We start from the raw sequence: 23,539 nt of genomic DNA on the forward strand, positions 1-23,539 counted from the left end.
GCGCAAGATAAGGTTTGCGGACTCCCCTGCCTGTATCTTGTGGTAGAGCATTGGTGTGCGGACATCCTTGCCAGTGTCTCTAGTCTGGAACCGTTTCCTTAGTGTCAAGCTGCTTGTCACTACGCAAGGGCAGGTGTGCGGTCATCCCTGCTTGTCCCTTGTGGAAGTGCGCTGGTGTGTTGTCTTCCCTGCCAGTGTCACTTGTACGCTACCAGTAAAAGTCATATAGATACGCAGTATCCTGTGATTAAGACTGCGCATTGTACATATTTGCAGCATCTCAGGGATATCCGTTTCTATCACGGGTACGAGCCCGCGGGGGTTCACAAGTAGTGGTCTCCCTTGCACGTTACAATATGTTTTCAATTTTATTCTATTTCGTTCTATGTCTTTACGATTGAACAAATAAAACTCTGGATTAAGAACACACGCAACGTAGTTTGAACTTTATTGTCTTTTTCCCTGGAGTTGAAGAGTTTCAATGCTTAAAGGAACTGTGTGCTACATTTTAATGTCTGTATATTCTGTTGTACATTTCCTCTAAAACAAGTTTGGATAAACAAAACATCTAGAAATATGTTTTGAAATTTTTGTATATTTCTCTTTGAATTATACAAGAATTTTCATTAATTAATATCTTTTCAAAACCCCTGGTAATGCATGCTGATTTTTTGTCTACGAACATCTGATGACGCTATAATCTTAAATTAAGAATATCTTGAAAAATTATCCGTATGTAAGGTACGTTGCGTATGTCCTTAAACAATGAAATAAACTCCTAAATATAAATGAAAGATCTATATTACTGATTCAAAATCAAAAGTTCTTCGAATATGAAATCAATATTTGATAAGAAAATAAAAATCTTAAGAAATGTCAGTGGCACAAAAAAACAAATCCTTTTTTTTTCTTAAATAAAAAGTTAAGTAAGGTGATATTATCTTAGTTGTAGATACACGTATATTGATACAACTAGGAACTCTAACATCTATGAGTTACAGATGAATTGTCAATCTGTTTTAAGGTCCCAAACCAAAGACAATTCCTGATTTCTGGAAAATGATTTGGCAGGAGAATGTCTCAGTCATAGTTTGTTTGACAAACTTAAAAGAAGGAGAAAAGGTTTGTTACAAATTACTGTTCATCTCTGAAATACATAATGAAACCATTCTTCATAAAAATTTCAAATACATCAAACTGTTCCTAATTTTCTAGTGACGTTTGATGAATTACTTCAAAAAATACATTTCAGTTAAGATCTCATGTCGTTTTAAGGAAGGACATTTGTGTTTATGTTAATAAGAGACAAACGTGTAACTTCCGTTAAATAACTAGTCTTTTCAAGATATATTTGAGCAAGTAATTATACCTCCCGCAAACGAAGTCTAGGTGGGGTATATAGGAATCACCTTGTCCGTCTGTCCGTGTAATTTTGTCAGAACTATAACTTTGTTAAAGAGAAACACTGGAAGCTAACGTTTGGTATAAAACTTTTGTCCGGTCCAAAACATTTGAATAGAGATTCACTGGAAGGTCGTACTTGGTACAAAATTGCTTCTTTCCCGACGGCCTGTCATGATCTTGACCCATGGTCATTCCGGCAAGTTCAAGGTCATTGGAAAAGAGGTATAAAGTTTTTGTCCGGGCCATAACTTTTGCAATATCACTTGGTACATGCATTCTTTATGATCAGATGACGTGTTATGACCTTGACCCAAAGGCATTTCAGCACGTTCAGGGTCACTAACAGAAAATGTATAGCACTTTTGTCTGGGCTATTTTTTTTTATTCTGTAATGGAGAATACTGGAAGTTCATACTTATTACAGAGATTGCTTTATGATTCAATGGTGTGTCTTGACCTTGAGCCATGAAGTTCAATTTCACTGGAAGAAAAAATATATAATTCTTTTTTAAGCTATAACTTTGTCTTGGATAATCATTGGAAGCTCATACTTGTTACAAAGATTACATCAGATCCTGACTGTAAGTCAACGTCAAACCGGCAAGATCAAGGTCACTGGCATTTTTGTTTGTTTGTATGCTGTTTAACGTCCCTCTCGAGAATTTTTCACTCATATGGACACGCCACCACTTGCCGGTGGAGAGCTGCAAATTTGTCCTATACTCGGCACTTACGGCCATGGAGCAGTTAGGGATCTTTTTCGTGCCAGCACCTACTGCGGCAAGGGACCTCGGTTTATACGGTCTCATCCGAAGGACCGGTCTCCACCTCCCACAGTAGGATGCAATGTAAGGATCAACTCCTTGCTTTGCGATTCTAGAGCAGACGCTCTAACCACTGCGCCACGCTGGCGACCAAGGTCACTGGCATAAAAAGGTATAAAACTTTTGTCCGGGCCATAACATTGTAATGGAGAATCAATGGATGGCCAAAGTTAGTACAATTATTGCATATGTCTGAACATTTTTTATGACCTTGACTCCAGATCATTCCGGCAAGGCCAAGGTCACTGACAGAAAAAATGTGTTTCTTTTCCGGGCAAAAACTTTGACTTTGTATTGAAGAATCACTGGAAGCTTATACTTGGTACAGACATTGCTTATGATCCAATAGTTTGTCTTCACGAAGGTCAATCCAGTAAGTTCAAGGTCAATGACAGAAAAAATAAATAATTCTTGTCTGGGTACATGTATAACCTTGTTATTGAGAACGACTGGAAGTTCATACTTGGTGCAAAGATTGCTTATGATCCAAGAGAGTGTTATGACTTTAACTTAAGGTCATTCTTTCACGTTCAAGGTCACTGGCAAAAAAGGTATAAAACATTTGTCCGGGCCATAAATTTTAAAAGGAGAATCAGTGGAAGGTCATACTCGGTAGAGATATTGCATATGATCCGACGGCGAGTCATGACCTTCACCCAGTGGTATTCCGGCAAGTTCAAGGTCACTGACAGAAAAAGAAAAAAAATCTTGTTTGGGCTATAACTTTGTAATCGAGAATCATTGGAAGCTCATAATTGGTACAAAGATTATTTATGTCCTTTTGGTTTGTCAGGACCTTAACATAAGGACATTCCGACAAGTTCAAGGTCATTTGCAGAAAAGTTTAAAATTATTGTCCTTGCTTTAAGTTTGTAATAAAGAATCATTGGAAGTTCCTACTTAGAACAGAGATTGTTTATGACCTGAAGTGTGATGATCTTGACTCAAGGTCATTCAAGCACGTTCAAGGTCACTGGTGTAAAGACGTTTAAAATTCATAACAGGTCTTTATATGGAAGAACATTGCCTGTCCATATTTCACTGAAAGATTACTAATGACTTGAAAATGTGCCTTTTTAAACAAAGTTTTTTTGACAAGTTAAAGCTCACATTTACAAATTTTTGTGGGCATTTATAAAAATAATGCGGCAGGGTATTTTCTTTTTTTCGTTCACTCACAGTATCGCTAGTTTTTTTTTTTTTTTTTTTTTTTTTAATTTATTTATATATTTCTGTTTGATTTTTTTTTTCTTGTTTTTTTTTTTTTTTTATTGTAGACTAAATGTGCGCAATATTGGCCAGAAATTAACGACAAACTGATTGGTGATATTCTTGTAAAGAATCTAGAAGAAAAACGTCACGCTAATTACACAATAAGGCGATTCAATATCAACAAACGTATGGTAAGGTCACGGAAATAATTTCATGTTTGTTAATGAATTTATTTTGGTTGAAATCAGGTTCCAATAACTGACTACTTTGTTTACTTCAATACTCCAAGTTTTTGTGATAACTTAAAAAAAAAACAAAACAAAAAACAAACAAGAGGCCCAAGGGCCTTAACGGTCACCTGAGTATAATACAACAATTTAGAAGTTAAATACACTGACAGATGAAGCTTTTGCCCTAAAGCAAGAGAAGTAGGAAGATCAGGATCAACAAAATAATTAGTCTAGTATTCAGTATCAACTCATAACTTAAGTTCTAATCTGTCCCCCATTTAACACTATCACCATGCAGACTATTAACAAACTATTAGTGCTTCTGTACTATTTTTAAACCCATATTAAGACCTCTAGCATTGACCTCTCTTATGGTCTTTGAAGAACTTTTAATAAGATAAGTTATTTTTGTCTCATTTTTATTTATCAGTTACTTACAGGTCTACCTGATTATTAAAACTAAGAAAGTCATTTTTGAATTATACGATAAACATTCTTGCATAATTATCTTATTCTATTAACCTTTCAAATACATTATTTACAGTGATTAATTATCAAAGGTGAATGGAAAAGGGGAATAACTTCTCTCAGTAGAATACAAATTAAGAGAGCCCTGCTCAGGACCCGAATGCTTAGACAAATGGTCCAGATGTTCAAAAATCTGGTAGAAATATGCTTACTTATATCATTTAATATTTTACTCAGTTTGCTTCCGATATGCCCAGAAGCAGAGAAGAATTTCACAGGTACAATGCATTTTCACTACAGATTCAAAAAAGCCTTACCCTAACTCCAGAACCCAAGACCAAAGGTCAAGAAATTTACAAATTCGAAAGAGTTACCCTCATCATCATAACAATGGACTTCAAAGAATTAACACTTTTCCACTATATTATCAAAAGCCCCCCCCCCCTTCCTCGTTATGCCAGAACCCCTGACCCTAGGACCACAAGATTTAAAAATTCTGTTCGAAGCTCCCATTTTAATCATAGCTAAGCAATTTATTTATCAGCTCAACACTAAGGAGCAGACAGGATTAATTAATGATTAATTAATAGAATTAATGCATTTTCACTATATAATCAATAGAGCCCCCCCCCCCCCTCCTCAAGAACCGCAAAAACTGAGGCCATGTATTTTAAAAATTTTGGAAGAGGCATCCTTGCCTATCATAATCATGCATTTAGTTTGTTTAAATAATCTCCAGTACCAAATAAGAAGATTTTCATTGAATCAATGCATTTTCACTATATAATCAATAATGCCCCACCCTAACACCAGAACCCCTGACCCTGGGGCCATGAAATTCACAATTTTGGTAGAGGGCTCAGTGCTTATTACAATCATGCCAACAGTTTGACTGCTTGATGTCCAGGAGTAAAGAAGAAGATTTTTAAAGATTGCATTAATTTTGGTGGTTTTAGCCCCACCCCTCAGGCCCCAGGGTGTCAGGGACCATGAAATTCACATTTTTTGTTCCCCTTTACCCATAGATGCTATATGCCAAATTTGGTTGAAATTGGTTAAGCGGTTTCAGAGAAGAAGCTAAAAATGTTCAAATGTTAACGCACATCGCACGACGCACGACGACGGACAAAAACGGATAGCAATAGGTCACCTGAGTGACTCAGGTGACCTAAAAAAAAAAACTAGTCGACACATTCTTGCACCAGTATTACATTGCGAATGACAGTGATAAATCACTATATCGTGTCAAGACAAAAGGTTATGTTGTACAGTGATAACCTCAAAGGGTTACAGTTATACATTTACGCATATACATATATCATATACATTGCATCATCACAGATTACAAAAAAGTATAAAGTAGGTTTGACTTAACTGACTAACCTAAAGAAGGAAGTTATACAGATTTTCATTATCGACGGTGAACTCTTCAATAATTTAACATCACTTAAAGATCCTGTAAAATTATTTTTGTTATAATTATTGTCAAAGTATATTACTTTGATAAAAAAGATGTAAATAATTGTGCAACTGATAATCCTATGAAGCCCTTGTTTACCATTTATCTAGAAAAAAAAGTTAGGTGTCAATATATAACTGCATATTTTGACACTGTGGCTAGAGGGGCAATAAAAGGGCGTTTAATATATTATTTATAAGCAAAGTTCTGATACAGTACAAGAGGCAAACGAAGTACAATCTTTCTCATGCTTTGTAAATTCATTAAAATCCTTGTTAAAGCAAGCTTTATCTGAAAAGGACTATATATGATAAGAATCAATTTGTCAATTTTGCCCCCCCCCCCCCCAAATCAACATTTCGGAATGTGATTCAGACATGTATAATTGTTTTTTTATTTTGTAGAAGAGATTATATTAGAGATATTTCCAACACATTTTTTACATTCAAATGAACTCACAGGCTATAAATGACGTCAGAAATGTTATTTTTGCAATCCGATCAAAATAAGACAAAAATGTGCCTTTTCTGGTCGTTTTTCATATGGGAAATATAGAGCGCAGCCTTGAACATGCAAAATTTTTCTGTCAGTAATCATCTTTGGATAGATACATATATATCTAAAGTTTGACCAAGTCTTTTAATATTTTCTGGAAGAAAAACTGCTTGAAAATAAGCAGTTTTATAAAAATATGCTAAAATGGCGGGAAAAAAGTTAACTTTATAATGTCATATTTCTAAATAATAGCATTATGATCAAATTAAAAATTACGAATAAAAATCACGTGTATAGCTTTGCAAAGTAAAGCTATATATTCAGCAAAATTAAGATATTCATTTTAAGGGGCCAGGAATCACTGATCATATATTGCTCTTTCCAAGAAAAAAAATGTACACAAGCAAGTCACTAAGCATTATATGAAATTATTTTTTTTTTAAATGAAAAGTTCCCTGTTGTCGCTCTTAATTTCTATATTGAATATGCTAATATTGTCTTGTTTATCGCAAATGTAAATAAAGTTCTCATAAAAAGAACACCAAATATATATCTGAACCAAAATGAAAAATGTAGTGAAGTCAAATAAATATTACTGACAAACTTTACCTTAACTGTGATCAGAAAAGAATACTGCATTTTTTGTATCTGTTAGCAAAGTTATGATAAATGAAATTAACCGTGTTATTTAATCCGCTAATATGCATTCGTTTAATTTATTCTTTCTTTCACTGGATTTTTCAAACGTCTTTCTTTCAAATATACCATACTTGAAATCTGAAATTAAAAAAAGGTCACTATAAAATCCAAAAATTCTATTATATATGAAAGGTGAAAGGTTAATATGAATAAACAAGACAGTCCATTGTAAATTTTTCAATAGTATCGCATTTGAATGTTGACAAGGAAAGATAAAATATGAAGATAACGCAACAATAATCATAGTCAAATTCCAATGAAGCATGATAATTTATGAGCGGAGAAAACATATAGACCTACCCTAACAGAAAATACTATAGTTTGATATAGTTAACTATAGTTTAATATAGTTAACTATATTGATAAATTTGACACTATGCAAAACTATAGTTAACTCTAGTGATAACTTTGACACTTTGATTAACTAAAGTAATAACTATGAAAACTTTGATTTACTAAAGTGATCACTATGAAAACTTTGATATACTGAAGTGATCACTATGAAAACTTTGAGCTACTATAGTGATAACTTTGACACTTTGAAAACTTTGAAATACTATAGTGTTCACTTTGAAAACTTTGATTTATTAAGACTTGCAATCAAATATACTGTATATTATTGTATTTTGATATGGTAGTTCTATATATCTTTATGCATACTTAATAACATTAAATTATGCTATTTACTAACATAAAAGAGGCCAATTGAAATAAGAGCAAAATAATATTCATTTTAGAGATATAATCCAGTAGAAGTCTTTCAAAACCATTTTTTTCAAAAAAATATATAATTAAAATTAAATTGAATGCAAAAAATGAATTGCATGCAAAGAGCATGGAATTATTTGAAATAGAAGACATTACTAGATATCTTTTGTAAATTGAGATAATCTGCAAAAGTAGATAATACCAATGTTGTGAAATTAATTAACATCTACATGCATCACAGAAAATTATATGCTGTAGGAATAAATTTTAAACTTTCAATTTCTAGACGCTTTATGTTTAAAGCCTTTATAAACCATAATGCTGACTTTGAAACCTTGATTAAAAATAGTGTAAAATTGACACTTTGGTTTACCTTAGTGATCACTATGAAAACCCTGATTTACTACAGTGTTCACTATGAAAACTTTGATTAACTATAGTGATAAATATGAAAACTTTGAATTACTATAGTGATAACTTTGACAATATGAAACTTTGATTTACTATAGTGATATCTTTGACAATATGAAACTTTGATTTACTTTAGTGATCACTATGAAAACTTTGATCTACTATAGTGATAACTTTGACAATATAGTGATAACTTTGAAAACTTTGATTTACTAAAGTGATACCTTTGAAACTTTGATTTACTATAGTTAACTATAGTTAACTATAGTATTTTTGATAGGGTATTTAATGGGTGGGATTAGATCAGATGCTATAAAGGAGTAACCATCTCCTTGTCGACCTGTCATACCTGCCGTGTGTTCTGTGTGAATCTAATGGCCTAACAATTATTATGAAAAACGTAAGCCAGTATTCGACAGATTTTAATTGGAAACAATATCATATTATCGACCGTAGAATTTGCAAAATCCTGACCTTAATCAAGATTTCAGATATACTTTTATCATTAACGTGTTTGACAGTAGCCTGCCTCGTTTTAAAAAAATGTTGGTACAAAGAAACATACTCTTGAGCATTGATTCAACTGCGATACATAAACGTCAATTTCAGGGGATAATTGTATATTACAATATAAAAAAGAACGGAAGTTAACGATAGAATACTTCAAGTCATTCCGTTTGTCATATACAGGTAGGTTAAGTATTAGTTTGCTATTAATGTCCTTCTGTAGTTACATTTCTAAATATGAAGCAGTTGTGTCAGATTCTACAGAGCAAGGAAATAGTCAAGTCAAACCTATATCACATAGATAAGCAAGTCGATCCATAATTAACAGTGTCATCATAAAATATTTCTTAAATGTATTTTTAACACACGTTAACATGACAAATCGACAGGAAGTTTTAATTTAATTTTGTCAGTGTTATCTCAGAATTATGGAAACCAACTTCAACAATTATGAAAATGAGTAAATGTTACACAACTTATTCCTGATTAAAGATGATCTTTATCTGTCATTTGCAAAATCTGTGATAATCCAAAATATACATTCATTGTAAATCAATGAAAAAGAAGGCAAGTCCTTCCGTTTTTTCCAGCTAGTTGAATTTTTCAATCAAATTGAGAGAGATTGAAATTGAAGTCATAATTATTAAAATGATGCATGATTTGTGTATCTTTGTTGTGAGGGATTTATTGACGAAATATTAAAATCATCCTAGTGTACGTAGAGACAAGGAAGGCCCTCCAAACAGTATGTTGTATCATACAAACTATACCTAGGAATCAGATATTATCATATTTATAATACTTCAATGAATATTTATTTCAATTATAATTTCTTTTCAAAATGGAATTTTGGTAGGAAATACGTAAATAAAAGCAAAGAATAAACCATTGTCATGTTATTGTTATTTTTATATAGTTTTAAAGTACAATTAGGCCGACACCAAAATGCACTTAACATTCCTGAGAATTGATTTTTATTCTGACAAAAAGAAATGATATTTAAAAGATAAACATGTGTTGTTAACTGAAGGGAAAATCTGACTGAATTTTATATACATCACAGAGCCAGCAGACTCAATCAATGGATACAAGTAAATATGTAATTTTTTTAACCTCCGTCTACCAAAACTGTAGGTTTGGGAGGAGGCAAGGTGCGAAGCGTAGCCAGAATTTTAATTCTAGATTTTGATTGAACAAACTCTGCTCTCCTAAGACAAGAAACAAAATAACCATTATTTTGCAGTACCATACAATATTTTAGACTCAAATATTCAAGGAGGATGCATAATGATAAATATAAAAATTCTCAAGTAAACTTTATTTTTGATTGCATCACACGTTCAATCAAAGACAAACAACATCTTGGATATTTTGAATTATTGCAAGGATAAAGGAAGATCTAACATATCTAAGATTCAGTCCTGTAAACTTTTTAGTAAAAGAAAACAAGTGTGTTCAGTTAAAAATCAAGTCGAAAGTCTTCATTGCCACTATAAACAAATACTTTGTTGAAGCCTACCTTATTTCTTTTCCAATGTCCTTTATGATTGAATCCATTTGTAGTTTGGCAACACACCTAATGTTATAATGTCTCGGCCATCATTCTTGATATACAGCATATGCAAACTGCTTTAAGAAGACTACACTCATGCATTGCGAAAATTCACCAATAACAAATAAGCATATGTAAATCCGAGCTGAGAATCACGCGTGCGCACCTCTTTTATACTCTCCGATTAAGGGAAGGTATCAAAGTACTTCGAATTTCCTTTAAATGTGTATTCCCTGATGCTTTAGATTAGAATTTATCCGAAAACTGGTAGACACAACGTGTATATGATGTAAGAATTTTAAAATCGTGTCATACCGAATGTTTCTTTTTTATATCAGATATTCTACAGGTATCAGAATGTAGGCATAAGTGTTTACTCAAGTTTTTTTTTTAAACTTTTTAGAAATTTAACTTAGAAAACTTCTCAAAGTTACTCAGTTTCAACTGTTATCATCCAAACAGTGGTCAAATACATTGTCATACGATGCTATTTTTTTTTTTAAATATTTGTTGCATGACAATGAATTTTAACGAGAATTCGGTCAAAAAAGTATGCAAACAAATACTTAAAATGGAGGGTTAAACGCTCCAATGAGTGTAAGAAGGACGAAGCATTAGAAAATGAGAATAATTTTTCTTTTATTGGTTTCAGTTTGTCTCTATCCATCTCTAGGTGTTAAGGAAACCTCCTAATTTGAGTATTAAGAATTTAAAGATTTTTTTTTTCGTGAAGAAATACAAAAAATGCGTATACACATATTTTGAGATACGAATATATATCATTTTTATCCTTTTCCTTCAAAAAAACAATTTTGTGAAATTCTAGTGAAACATATTTACACATATCTGAGTTTTCGAGATGTAAAAATGTAGTCCTTTTTAGTCACATAAGGCACAAAATATTCCTAAAAATGTCCTTCATTAATACATGTTTACTGATTTTTATGTGAAAATCAAAACAAGTACACCACTATACACAATCGTTTACTTTCTCTAATTTTCAAATAAAAAATCTGCACAAGAAATATAACAAAATTTGAAAAAAAGGGACACATAATTGCGGCAGTCATGTTTAAAATCATAACCTCTTTTTCATACAAATAATGAAAATGTTCCTTCAGTCTTTCCATAGGAAAAAGTAAAATTGACGTTATCAGTGGTAAAATCAATCATTTTTATAAAAGTTATGATGAATTGGTGTCTTATTCAGTGAAATGCAAAAAACCCTATAAAATGGTCGTTCTAAGACTGATTCTATATCTTTAAAAAAAAGCTATGGGTTATGGCTTTGGTAATCGTTCGGAATTCAAGTGTGGGCTTACAGACTCGAATTCTATTGTTAAACACTTAGTCGCACTAATTAAATCAGTATTTGCCTAAAATTAAAAAAAGAAGACCTTTGATGTTATATGGCATATGGTCTTTGTTTCCTCCTACTTTCACTGAAAGTGGAGGATATTAATTTCGATCTGTCTGTCTGCCCGTCCGTCCGTCTTTCTGTCTGTCTGTCTTTAACACACTTTCATTTCTACGCGATATACAGAGAAGCCTTCAAATGTTTGCAATGAAATTTTACATGATTTCCTATGGCCTAAAAAGGACCCCCTATTGATTTTGAGGTCAAAGGCCAAGGTAATAAATTCTGTCTGTTTTAACACGTTTCTGCGCGATATATTGAGAAGAAGCCTTTGAGCTTTTGCAATGAAATTTTATACCACATCTCCCTATGGCCTAAGGAAGATCCCTTTTGATTTTAAGGTCAAAAGGTCAAAGGTCAAGATTAAATTCGTACATTTTGTCTGCATGTTCATGCACACTTTTGTTTCCGGGCGATATCTCAAGAAGCTTTTGAGCTTTTGTAATGAAATTTTATACCATAACTCCCTATGGCTTCTTACTGCCCCACTTGCCCCTCTCAAAGTGTTCCGCCACGTTTTTTTTTTTTATTTTGGTCTATTTTGCAAAAGCCAATTGGAAATTTGTTGGCATCGATCACGCTCAAAGTTTTAGAGTTTATTATATATAATACAGGTTGTCGGCGGACCTCGTATTCTTATTACATTTAGAACTGTTTAGTAAAGGCTTAATTAGACCCATGTGTAAATTTGGACATTATCGAACGTAAATGTAAACATGTATATGTGACCTGTTGTTTGCATTTAATTTGCTTCAATGTCAAGCGCCTCGTTGGTCTAGGGGTAGGATTCTCGCTTAGCTTGTGAGAGTTCCGAGCTCAAATCCCGGACGATCCGGTTTTTTTATTCTATTTATTTATTATTTTTTTTTGAAATATTTTTTTTTTCGATTTACTAAATAATAGTATTCAACATATGAAATGAAGAAGTTATGACGTCTGGCGTGTACAAACTTTCTCATAAAATCATTATTACAGTGTGATGAATATTTTATATGAAAAGAATCTTCTGTACATAATTTAAAGAATAAGCAATCGATTCTATATATTTACTCCTGATGTTTTGGAGGTCCGTGTTTGCTCTGCTCCTATTTTTTTTTGTATTGTTAAATGGATTTCTGAGCTTGAATACTGTTCGTTATCTCCATATATTTCATATATTATTTTTTATTTGCTTCAGTATGTACTTTTAATAATTCTGCAAATCCAGGGGGAGGGGTCCGCGCATACTCTGCGCATGCTCGTTTTTTCCTTAAGAGGAGACACAAATTCTCTGAATTACTTGTTACTGTTTTCTTCGGGTTTATTGATTTATTGATCTATTTTGCTGCTGCTGCTCTCATAACAAACAAAAAATTGTGTCGCAGTATTTTGTTGAATTATAAAACTGTGGGGTTATCCACAACTCCTTGCCATAAAGTGCATAAAACTAAACATTGTCTTTATTAAAGATAATATGTATCAATATGATATCTGCTTAATATGCATACCTTACAAAACTATACACACACATGTAGGACTTGTCATTCAAGCATAATTTTTGTAACAAAAAATCTTTGAAAAAATATTTTCCTTTAGTGAGTGCTGATATATTATATTAATATTATATTAATATACACTTGAAACAGTCTTTTTATGCTGTGTCAGTAAGAAATTGGCTTGTGATTTGTTCCACGTTGAAACGACGCGAGGTCATAAATAGCCAACAATATATTCATTTGATCTGCTTTGTATCCCGGCTTTCAGTAATTAAGGAGGAAGTGAGGAAGTAATTAAAAGGAAAAAATGAACAATCTTTGCTCTGAGTCTACAGTTTCTATCATATTCTAAAAAGTCTTCGTCTGCATTATTACAAATTAAAATTATTGCATCTATGACGTTTCATTCAATACTGTAAATTTAATATATCGTATTCAGAGTACATGATATTAAGCGAAAAATGATTTTACAAGTTAGCATAGATTTTTTTAACCCTTTCTGAACGTACTAGATATAAATGTATCCATACAAGACATTTAGCGATGTACTTGATTTATTTATTTTTACGTCAAAGGCACTAAATACAATACACAGCCAAATGAAATATGTTTACAGTTATATACATGCACATGGAACAATTGTCAGGTACAAATGCTTTTTACGTTATCGCCTAAGTAAGAAAAATATTCCAACTTTGGAAACAATATTTGATTTTTATAAATCAAATTAACTTACAACATATTTTGATTTACATAGTTATCATTTTTTTACGACAAAAGGACGTTTTTACATTTATTTTTACTAATATGAAACCTTATCTAACGTTACTAATTTATCTAACGTTACTAATTTTCGTTATTGCATCTTCAAATAACACCTTATGTAAGGTTTGCATTATGAAATTATAGGAAAAAACAACTAGGGATGTAGTGATGTTTCACTACACGAGATGGCCAGACCATGGAGTCCCTGACCCACTCAGTCTTGTTGTGTTCCATCGTCACGTGATGAGAGTTTCAGCACAATACCATGGAAAATACACAGTGGTCCACTGCAGGTTGTATTAAAATTACCTCTCTCTCTCTCTCTCTCTCTCATTATGAGGTCATTCAGTTTTCATAATTTTAACAATCAGGGTTCTTAAGAATTTTTCCAATGAAATAAATCTTAATGCACATTAAGCGTTTAACTTTCTTGTAAACCATTTAGCAAGAAATAAACAAATATTGAACATTTTGATTTTAAAAGACCGATATCCCTACTAGTATTTTTTTTTCTTTAATTTGTTGAACGCAGTGTACCTAGAATACTTTGGGTTCTTTTTCAGATGCCTTTGCTTATTAAATATCTTTCCTAATTTCATTTCTGAATTTTTTTTGCTAAAGATTCTTGCCAGTTTCAAAGAGAATTTGGATGTTAAAATAATATAGGCTATGATAGAATATTTCGTCATTTTAAATGCCCTGCTGCTTTGCATATGTATGCTCAATGTTCAGTAATAAAAGAACACGTTATACGTCACGTGACGGAAATAAGTAATCAGTAAGTGAGGCAAGAAAACGTGGTGATTTTTAATATCCAATAGGAAGCAATACTTGTGTACAATAAAGACACAGAAAACGTAAGAAAAACAGATTTTTCTCTCTTTTCAACCATGACCGCATGCTTGTTTGTTCTTCTTCACACAAGTTTATACATGTAGTTATGTATTCAAATTCAAGAAATAAGAATAACGCCGCCATCTAAACCAGATTCAAACTTCATGCATACAAGAATTTAATTAATGTAAATACGTGAAGAGGGCCTTAAAATGTTGACCATTCCTGGAATTAAAAGAAAAATATTCGTTTTGAAATTCTATTTTGTTACAAATTTAGTATGTCCTTAAGTGCAGTCATCCTCTGTTACAATGTATTTGTATGAAATGTTAAACCCGAATAAATTATGTACAGATTAGAGAAAGACGTTTTCAGATGAGTCAATTAGATACAATCTCACAGGATAAAATTCTGCCTTTCAGTCAACTGAAAGATCACTGAGAGTCCACAGAAAGTTGACTGAATGGCAGAGAATTGTCATTCAGTGACCTTCTGTTGACGGAATGGTGTATGTTCATCCGGTGTCTGCTGTTAATGTATACGTATAACTAGAATCTGTAGTATGATTTGTATTCCTATATGTCAATTATTTCAGTGAGAAAGAACTGAATGAACAAATATTTCAGTGCATAAATAACAGTCAATTTTCGATAAACATGAACTTTTTTCGTGGTGAAACTATAAATGAATAAAATCAACTTCTTCGTATTGAATACAAATAATACCATCAGCCAGTTTTAAATCATTTTGACTAGCTTTACAAATGAGATCGACACCGACAATTAGCCGTCTCACAGACCAAATTCACGAGATAACTTCCATTTTAAAAATGAAAGTATTTTAGTAAAAAAAAAAAAGACTAGGGCTAGGGATGACCTTATCCAGTTTTGGCATTACATGTATAGGAAGGATTTTATATAGCAGAAAAAAACGTTTCTGAAAAAGAAGTTTGGCAATAAATCAAATGACGATATTTCTAGAACTGACTATAGATGAACTGCCAAATATTTTTTCTCTTTTAAAATCCTTTAGCATTGATATTTTATGAACTTCATGTTAGTTTTGTCTCGCTTGTAATATTTACAGCGCAGGAATTGGCAGAACCGGAACGTACATTGCATTAGACGCCCTCTACCGAGAAGGGGAGAGAAATGGTAAAGTTAATGTACCGATGTACGTCAGGACAATGAGAAAAGACAGAATGAACATGATACAAGGCGATGTGAGTGTGTTTAGGAGAACTACTTATTTCTGGTCTTTCTTTAATTTTTAAGAGGCATTGTAGATGATATCCATCAATAAATCCAGCGTTTGTAGTCAGTTCTAGCGGTATGCATACATTTCTCATCGTTTGATGTAAAATCAATACTATTCAGACATTTTGCTCTACATTTCCCTACACGCTGTACAAGTCAGAAGACAGTACAGAAAAGAAATTCTTGAAGAAATTTATAATGTGATAGAAACGAACATCTCTTATTTCATTGATACAAGATATCAGTTCTCATTGTTCTTATTCTCAATAATCTTTTTCCCTTCTTTAGCTCGAACCTTTTAAATGGATCCCTGTCTCTTTTTTTTTTTTTTTTTTAAATTACACTCGTTTGTTTTAGTCATATTTTCGAATATAAAGGTCTTTTGAACACCCAACAAAACAAATTTAAGATAATCTCCAGGAATCCCCATTACAAAAATGTAAATATTGGTTGTACAGTTCAGAGGATGTTTGTGAAATGTATCCATTTTAAGTATTTACTTTATCTATAATCTATTTCTAAGGCTGATTTAAAACGCCCTTTAGCTTTGTTTTTGAACAAAATAGCTTTATTATTCACTTATTGCAATGTGCTGTAAATTTTACTCTATAGAATTGGAAGAAACAATATATAGAATGATATATCAAGGTACAAAACCTTCTGTGTTCATTGTACTCAAAAAGCATTTAACTTCAGATAGCAAATACAGAAAAAAGGTTACTTTATTGACATAATATTTCCTGTATTGAATTATCTGCATGGAGATCTTTATCAAGTCACGTAGCTGCTCCACTTAAAATAATTTCCTCGAGTGTAAATTTCCTTTTAAACTCTTCCTTAACTAAAGAAAACAAACATAAAAACATTTTTAATTGTCCAATCCTTTAACTCGTCAAACAAAGCGATGTGATTTTCTTAATTGTATGAATTTGAAATTTTCGGTAAGGAAAATTTATAGCAAATGATATCCATGGGAAGAAACACTCAAATACAACAAAAACAAATGTTGACATACCTTCCTTATAATGTCAATGTACAAACTTGTATATCTATCAAATGAATTGTAAAGAAAATCAGAAAAGGAAATAAAGATGTGTGAAAAATATACTGCATTGAAGGCTAACTCTTTCTGATTATTTAACAGGAATACTTTCCGCAATGGTTTGGCAAATCAAAGTCCTCGTTTACATGTACCTTGTAATTTTTGCTAGTTTTTTCCCAAACCTGATGTATTTCTGTGCACTTTATATATTGTAATTATCTCGTATGTTGTAAGACATCTTTCTCACAGACAATATACAGTGTAGACATACACAATTAGTGGGCGTATGTAAGTATTTATCAGAAATAAAATGATTACAAAATTATTCAAATGTGCTGTAGGAATACAAAAACAACCACGAATAAGAATGCTTTGCTAATTACTTTCCACATTTTTGAAACATTTCTAATCATGCATTTTCTAAATTCAAATAAATAGCCAGCCACAACAGGTGCATTTTGAATGAAGAAAGAGTAAATGTAAAATTCGCAGTTTTCTCTTTGTGAAATATTAAGACCTCCGTGTTTTCACTTAATTCCTGATTTTGTTAATTTTCAGGATCAATATTAAGCTGTCTACCTCGCCCTTTGTGAATCGTTCAATGGAAAATCACGATGTTTGACAACAGAGTCATTTTTACGAGAACTACAAGAACAGTCTTCTTATACCAACGATGGAGAAGCAGCGGCTAAATCTTCTTTGTCGTCAGAGTTCCAGGTTATTTACACGACCCCCTTCAAAACAAAAAAAACACATCATTTAATTTTCATTTTCAAAAAGCCTACATTTATATAAAAATAAGTAATAAAAGGCATTTTTAGAAAAAAGTACTTTCTTGCTTTTATTTTATTCGACTTTTTTCCTTTCCTTTTTTTCCAAACTGTTCAATTTATTTGCATTTTGATAGAAAACTCTATAAAGCTCCGATATTTAAATGTACGTAGGAAAACACAAACACACCGTAACACAAGAAAAAAAAATCAAAATCTTAACTAAATCAGACTCGGAATTACTTTTTTCTTTCCTCTACTCAACTGTTCTGCAGTTTACAAAAAGTCGTTGATCATTACATTATCTACTGAAGTGCTAAAAACTGAGGAAATGATTACAATCACTGATAAAGTTAATCAAGTCAAATTTATTAATGCAAAAGTTTTATTATAATTATTGCCACAATATTTTCTTTCTCAACATAATATTCATTAATGATGTATCTCAATCTTTTATAGGAGTTACTGTCTCTCCGGAAGGAATACGAACAGAAAGATTATGAAACTGGACGCATGAATAAATCATCCAACTATACAGACAGCGTTTTGCCACGTATATTTCGAAATTTTTTTAACCTGATTATCAAATTAAATTAAATTTTCAGAAAATAATGAAATACATGTACTCATTGATCTTAATAAAAAATATTAACCACGAAAATATAATTCTGGAAAAAAATATTCATTTAATTACAACGGATTAATGTAAATCTCTCTTCACACTTTTTTTCCCAGTTGACGAATATCTGTGTCATTTGTCTTATTCAAAGGGAAGAAACACCTACTACAACGCCGTTATACTTCAGGTCTGATTTAATTTCCAATTCATATGAACCGTATTTTTTGGAAATATCTAGACTTTTTCATGAAAGTAAACAAAACACTTTAATAACATTGATAAAAATATAACTTTTAAATGTAGGTGAGCATGATGAAAATATCGTCAAACACAATAAAAGAATTTGATATACACAAATGCATATCTAATAATGTTTGTTTCCATGATACCCTTAGATATGTACGACGTTTATAAACGACATGAAACGTTCAGTAAAATTGAATTGTATTGATTTAACTAACGTCAACATAAATAAATTTAACATTAGTCATTTTTGGATTATGAGTTTCACATATAAATTTTAAAGTAAAGATATTTTTTTTTTAAAAAAGTGTTATTTGTCTTCTAGTCCTTTACAGAAAATGACAGTCTAATCAGCGCTCAGTACCCACTTCCTGACTACACTGAAGACTTCCTCAGACTCATCAAGGATTTTGATGTCAATGTGGTCGTTTTTCTGTGTCCGTTGAAGAATTTGAACTCGGTAAGATGTTATTATTCAAGAAAAAGATAGTACTGATTGCTTCAATTCAATCTGATAGATAGGAAAATATCAAATACTGGTTATATATGATTTATTAATAAAATGATCATTTTTCGCATTTCTCTCAGTCTTCTATATGGGTTCCGTCAAAAACCGATCATAAGACTTGTGGAAACTTAACCATAAAGTTAGCTGCGTCAACAAATTCAGCAAATTTTTCAACAAGAAGCATCGTGCTACAGCACATGGTAGGTTGTATTTTGACATTTTATATACAAAGCCATCATACAATATAAATGAAACTGTACGGAAAGCTTCAATGTAATTTAGTTGAACAAGAAAGGATTTAAATTTAATATGTACATGTTCATTTGAAGAAAACAGTGACTTAGCTAAAGCAATAATGTTTCTGTGCCTCTTATTCATTTTTCAAACTAGGAACCAAATTTTGTGATATTGTTATTTATCGTAATGTATTCATTTATCTAATTCATCAATTTCTTAATTGCAGGGAATAAGTGACACAAAGGTAATTGTACTAGAATGCAAAACATGGAAAGAAGGCAAAAAGACAATGAACAAAAGAGCTTTGCTGGATGTTGTTAAAGAAGCAAAATCTGAAAAGGCCAATCACGAAGGAAAAATTCTAATTTTGTCCAGGTAATGCAATACCGTAGTATTTACTCAAGCATTTTTTCAGCAGCGGGCTACTTTTTGAACAAAATACTTTCAATTTATACTATTTGTAGATTATGTAGGTTCATATGTACAAGTATATGCACAAAAACATTCCATATTTACCATTATTACTTTAAATTTAATAAGGGTTTATGGCAAAAATAAATAGTTCTTCTCCTTTAATTATATAACGGTGTATCTTGAAAGTGATGGAGCCACACGTTGTGGAGCATTCTGTGTGGTGTATAACGCTCTGGAACAACTTTCAATGGACCAGGAAGTGGATATCTTCACCATCACACGACAACTTCAGATCCGTAGACCGGAGTTTGTGTCCACCTTGGTATGTGCATATGTATTTCTGTCCTTTTGAATTATAAATGCTTTCAGCAAAGTAGTACTAAATCAAGGAGATTACACAGTTGTATGTAAGATGTTAGATTTTTTTCCCAAATATAGATGACCAATTCAATGATGATTGTTACAATTCCTGAGATAGTGTATTCTTTAAAAAAAGATATCCATGTATCTTAGCTTACTTAAGCTAGCTATATTCATCATTTGCAATTTTGTGATATATAAAACAAACTGAACACTTCAATCTTTATTATTTTTTAATGTTATATTTTACTTTCAGGACGAATACCAGCTTTGTTATGATACTGTTGCAGAATACATCCAAAATGACAGCGTTTATGCGAACTGCTAGAACACTATGTGAAACTCTAATCAGCAAAATCTTGTTCTTGTTTTCATCACAAGAAAGGAATGGATTATTCTTTTATGACACGTTCATTACTACGATGTTCTGAATGCAAAATTATGAAATCATAATGAATTTCGATGGGTCCACAAATTGAAGATCAACTCAGTTGTTAAATTTGTAACAAAACATTTATTATATAATAATAATAATAATTTATAACTTTATTACTTTTTAAAATATAAATAACATTTCTTGACCAGGACATAATTTATTTATCTCTTTATATACCGTAATTCATAAATTTATGAATACTTTTGTTATAGTTATTCAGCTTATTTAAACCTTTTTTGACAGACACCTCTCATGCAGTCAACTGCTTTGCAATAAAGAACGCATTGACTCTTGCATTATACATGTTCATTTTTTTTAAAAAATGGTATTCATTTGTCTTTACTTTATTACAAGTTAGATGTATTATGTATTAAAAAATCTGCCTTTATTAAACTTGAATGTTATGATCAATAAATGAAAGCTAATATTACTGATCTGGTTGCTGGATCAATATGAATTCGCACTGTATGATACAAGGCTCTTTGTAAATTATCCTGATGGCTTGCTTATTAACAAATCAATACTCTGTGAAATGCATCTTAAAAAATAAACTTATTACAATCATAAAAACCAAAATGTCTGATTTTTACTTTTTGTGTACTCTTAATCATTATTTAAAAAAAAAAAAATCAGTTATTTCTTAAACTGCATTGTATTTAAATCTTCTTGTACATATATAATAAGTGTACCATTCTATCAGGTATTTAATTTTGGAATGCCTAAATGTAAACAGATACAGATTTATATTCTAACATATTTGACAATCACAAACATACGTTACCAGCACAGAAACTTTTGAATCGATAAAAGATGAATTACATGCCTACCAAGAGTTAAAGTTGTTCAAAGATAAAGAGAACTATCTTAATATTCCATCACCTAAAGATGATCCAAATACCTATCAAGAATTACGTTTCTCCAGGGATAGGGGAAATTACGTTAAAAAGAAACCAGGGGGAATTTAGACTTCTCTATCGAACCGGTTATTTGACTGGTAGTTCATAAGATTGGACAATCTTTAAAAAAAATCCAAATCGAGTACTAGTAAAAGAATTAAATATTGATGTTAGACATCAGTTTCTTCAAGCTGTAATTTTGTTTTGTTTAGGTAATTTTTCTAACTTTTTTGTCCACTGTTTCAATTACATTCAATTCTATCTTGGCAGAATTAGACTTCTAGGGATTTAAAACTTCCGATAATTTTGATGCACTCAATAAAAAAAAAGTCATTTTCAAATGTGTTTATCGAAGAACAGGTTAAAAGGCACTCTGTTTCATTCCAAGTTTAATTTTGAACCAACTGCATGTCCTTTAATGAAGAAATGTGTTGTATATAAAATTCTTACGTAACGAATTTGGTTCTTTTACTATATTTTAACAATCAGACAAAGGGCACCCTTGCTTTATCAATATTTCCTTTTCATGCGATTTTCATGATTTATTTTATTAAAAATGTTTCATATATCATTATTCAATTTACATATTTATTAATCTGTCTTTTAAATTGAATTTTAATATAAAATCATACGGTAAAGAGTCAAGCTTTTCTTAGAATCAAGAGACAGTGGCGGGTCGTCGAAATTATTGTCTATGTAATACTCAGAAACATCTAATATCAATGGGGAGTAACTTTGCATACAATCTATAACTGTATTTGCAATTTTTGGTAAACAATTAGCCAGACCGTGGGAAAATATTGTTTAATCTATATTTTTATGACATGAATGTAGGTGTCATTACTACTTGAAGCTGCTAGATAACATTTTTCTTCAATGTTAAAATGATATTTTTTGAGCGGCAGTGACCAGTTATCACGAATATTATTATCATTCTGTTTCAAAATGGAATAGTGTTAAAATATTGCTTCTGTGTGAACTGCATATACTACTTTTCAGACATAGTATAATTCTTTTTTTTTCATTTAAGTAAATTGATATTACAAAGTCTATTATTATCGTTCAGAATTATAGTCATTCTGATTGGTTTAAAGCATGTCATATGCGGGGAGACAATTCGTGAAGTCTCCTTCATGCGCAGGCTGACAGCTGTGTTGTCTCTCTTCAGATGACAATGAAATGGCGCAAGCAAACCTGGAGAGTGACAACTGTGTTAACTCCCTTTAGATGAAAATAAATTAATTGTCGTAAGCGAGATAACTCATATCTATTATTATATATCTTATATGCGGGATCGGTAAACAATAAATTCTAACGGTGACGTCAAAGTTATCTGCTGACATGTTTTGAAAATGTGGAATCGGAGCAGTGGGTAGGAGAACAAAAGAAGTCAATTTCTACTCCATCTTAATAATTAACCTTATTCAGACCTGATAATTGGTGATATATCCCTTCTAAACAGTCCATAATTGTAAATTGTCCGTAGGTGTGCCTGTAAAATCTTATTTTCTCATAAAATGAATTATTTTAAAGGCTCTCCTCATAAGAAAGAAAATATCCTTTAAATAACCGTAAACTACTGTTGGTAGGAAATGTTACACTTGAGCTAATTTTGTAATAAATAAATGTGCATGTGAAAGGTTTAAGTTTTTATTTTGACGTCACAAACGTGGAAGTGCAACGTCACTAAGCATTAAAAAAATTCACAAAAAAATTGAACTGTACGTAGCTACGTGTTTTTAAAGGGCTCTTCCATTATTTGTAACTTACCCGAAGAATGTGCTTATTTTATATTAAAATTCTGAATGAAAGCCACAAATACCTTTTTATCGTTAAAGGTTATACATCTATGATCAAAACTCATTGAAATTTAATTAAATCACATTAAATGAAAAGATTTTGATTGAATTTACATATACATTGGGTTGTTATATCATTTCAGGCAACAAATTGCAAATTTATAACACAACAACCGATATTCAAACAATCCAAACGGACGACATCCATGATTATCAGAAAATTGGAAAGTCTGATGATAAAAGATATTATATACTAATTCGCAATAAGGGATAAAAGTTTAAATTACACTTTTACAGTTAATTTGTGTGCATTAAAAGTCTTTTTTTTTTTCCAAGGTATCTATTATACAGGTTGAGCATACATACATGTAAATATTTCGATAGTTAGAAAGAATTTTATTGCAGATCAAACATTTTGACAGCAAATATGAATAATAATGTCCTTATAGTTCAAATCAATAAAATGTCAAAATTCAAACAAAATAATTCTCAAACACTT

The 23,539-nt window shown here is 31.4% G+C and overlaps 1 pseudogene; it reads left to right on the forward strand.

Annotated features, from left to right (window-relative positions):
- LOC133193220 (receptor-type tyrosine-protein phosphatase epsilon-like) overlaps window positions 1-20,372 on the forward strand; it is a 46,644-nt pseudogene extending 26,272 nt beyond the window's left edge.
- The last annotated feature ends 3,167 nt before the right edge of the window (window positions 20,373-23,539 follow it).

This window comes from Saccostrea echinata, unplaced genomic scaffold (assembly GCF_033153115.1).
Source record: "Saccostrea echinata isolate AGI-Se365-2 ecotype Australia unplaced genomic scaffold, CSIRO_AGI_Sech_v1 ptg000027l, whole genome shotgun sequence".
Lineage (NCBI taxonomy): Eukaryota > Metazoa > Mollusca > Bivalvia > Ostreida > Ostreidae > Saccostrea > Saccostrea echinata.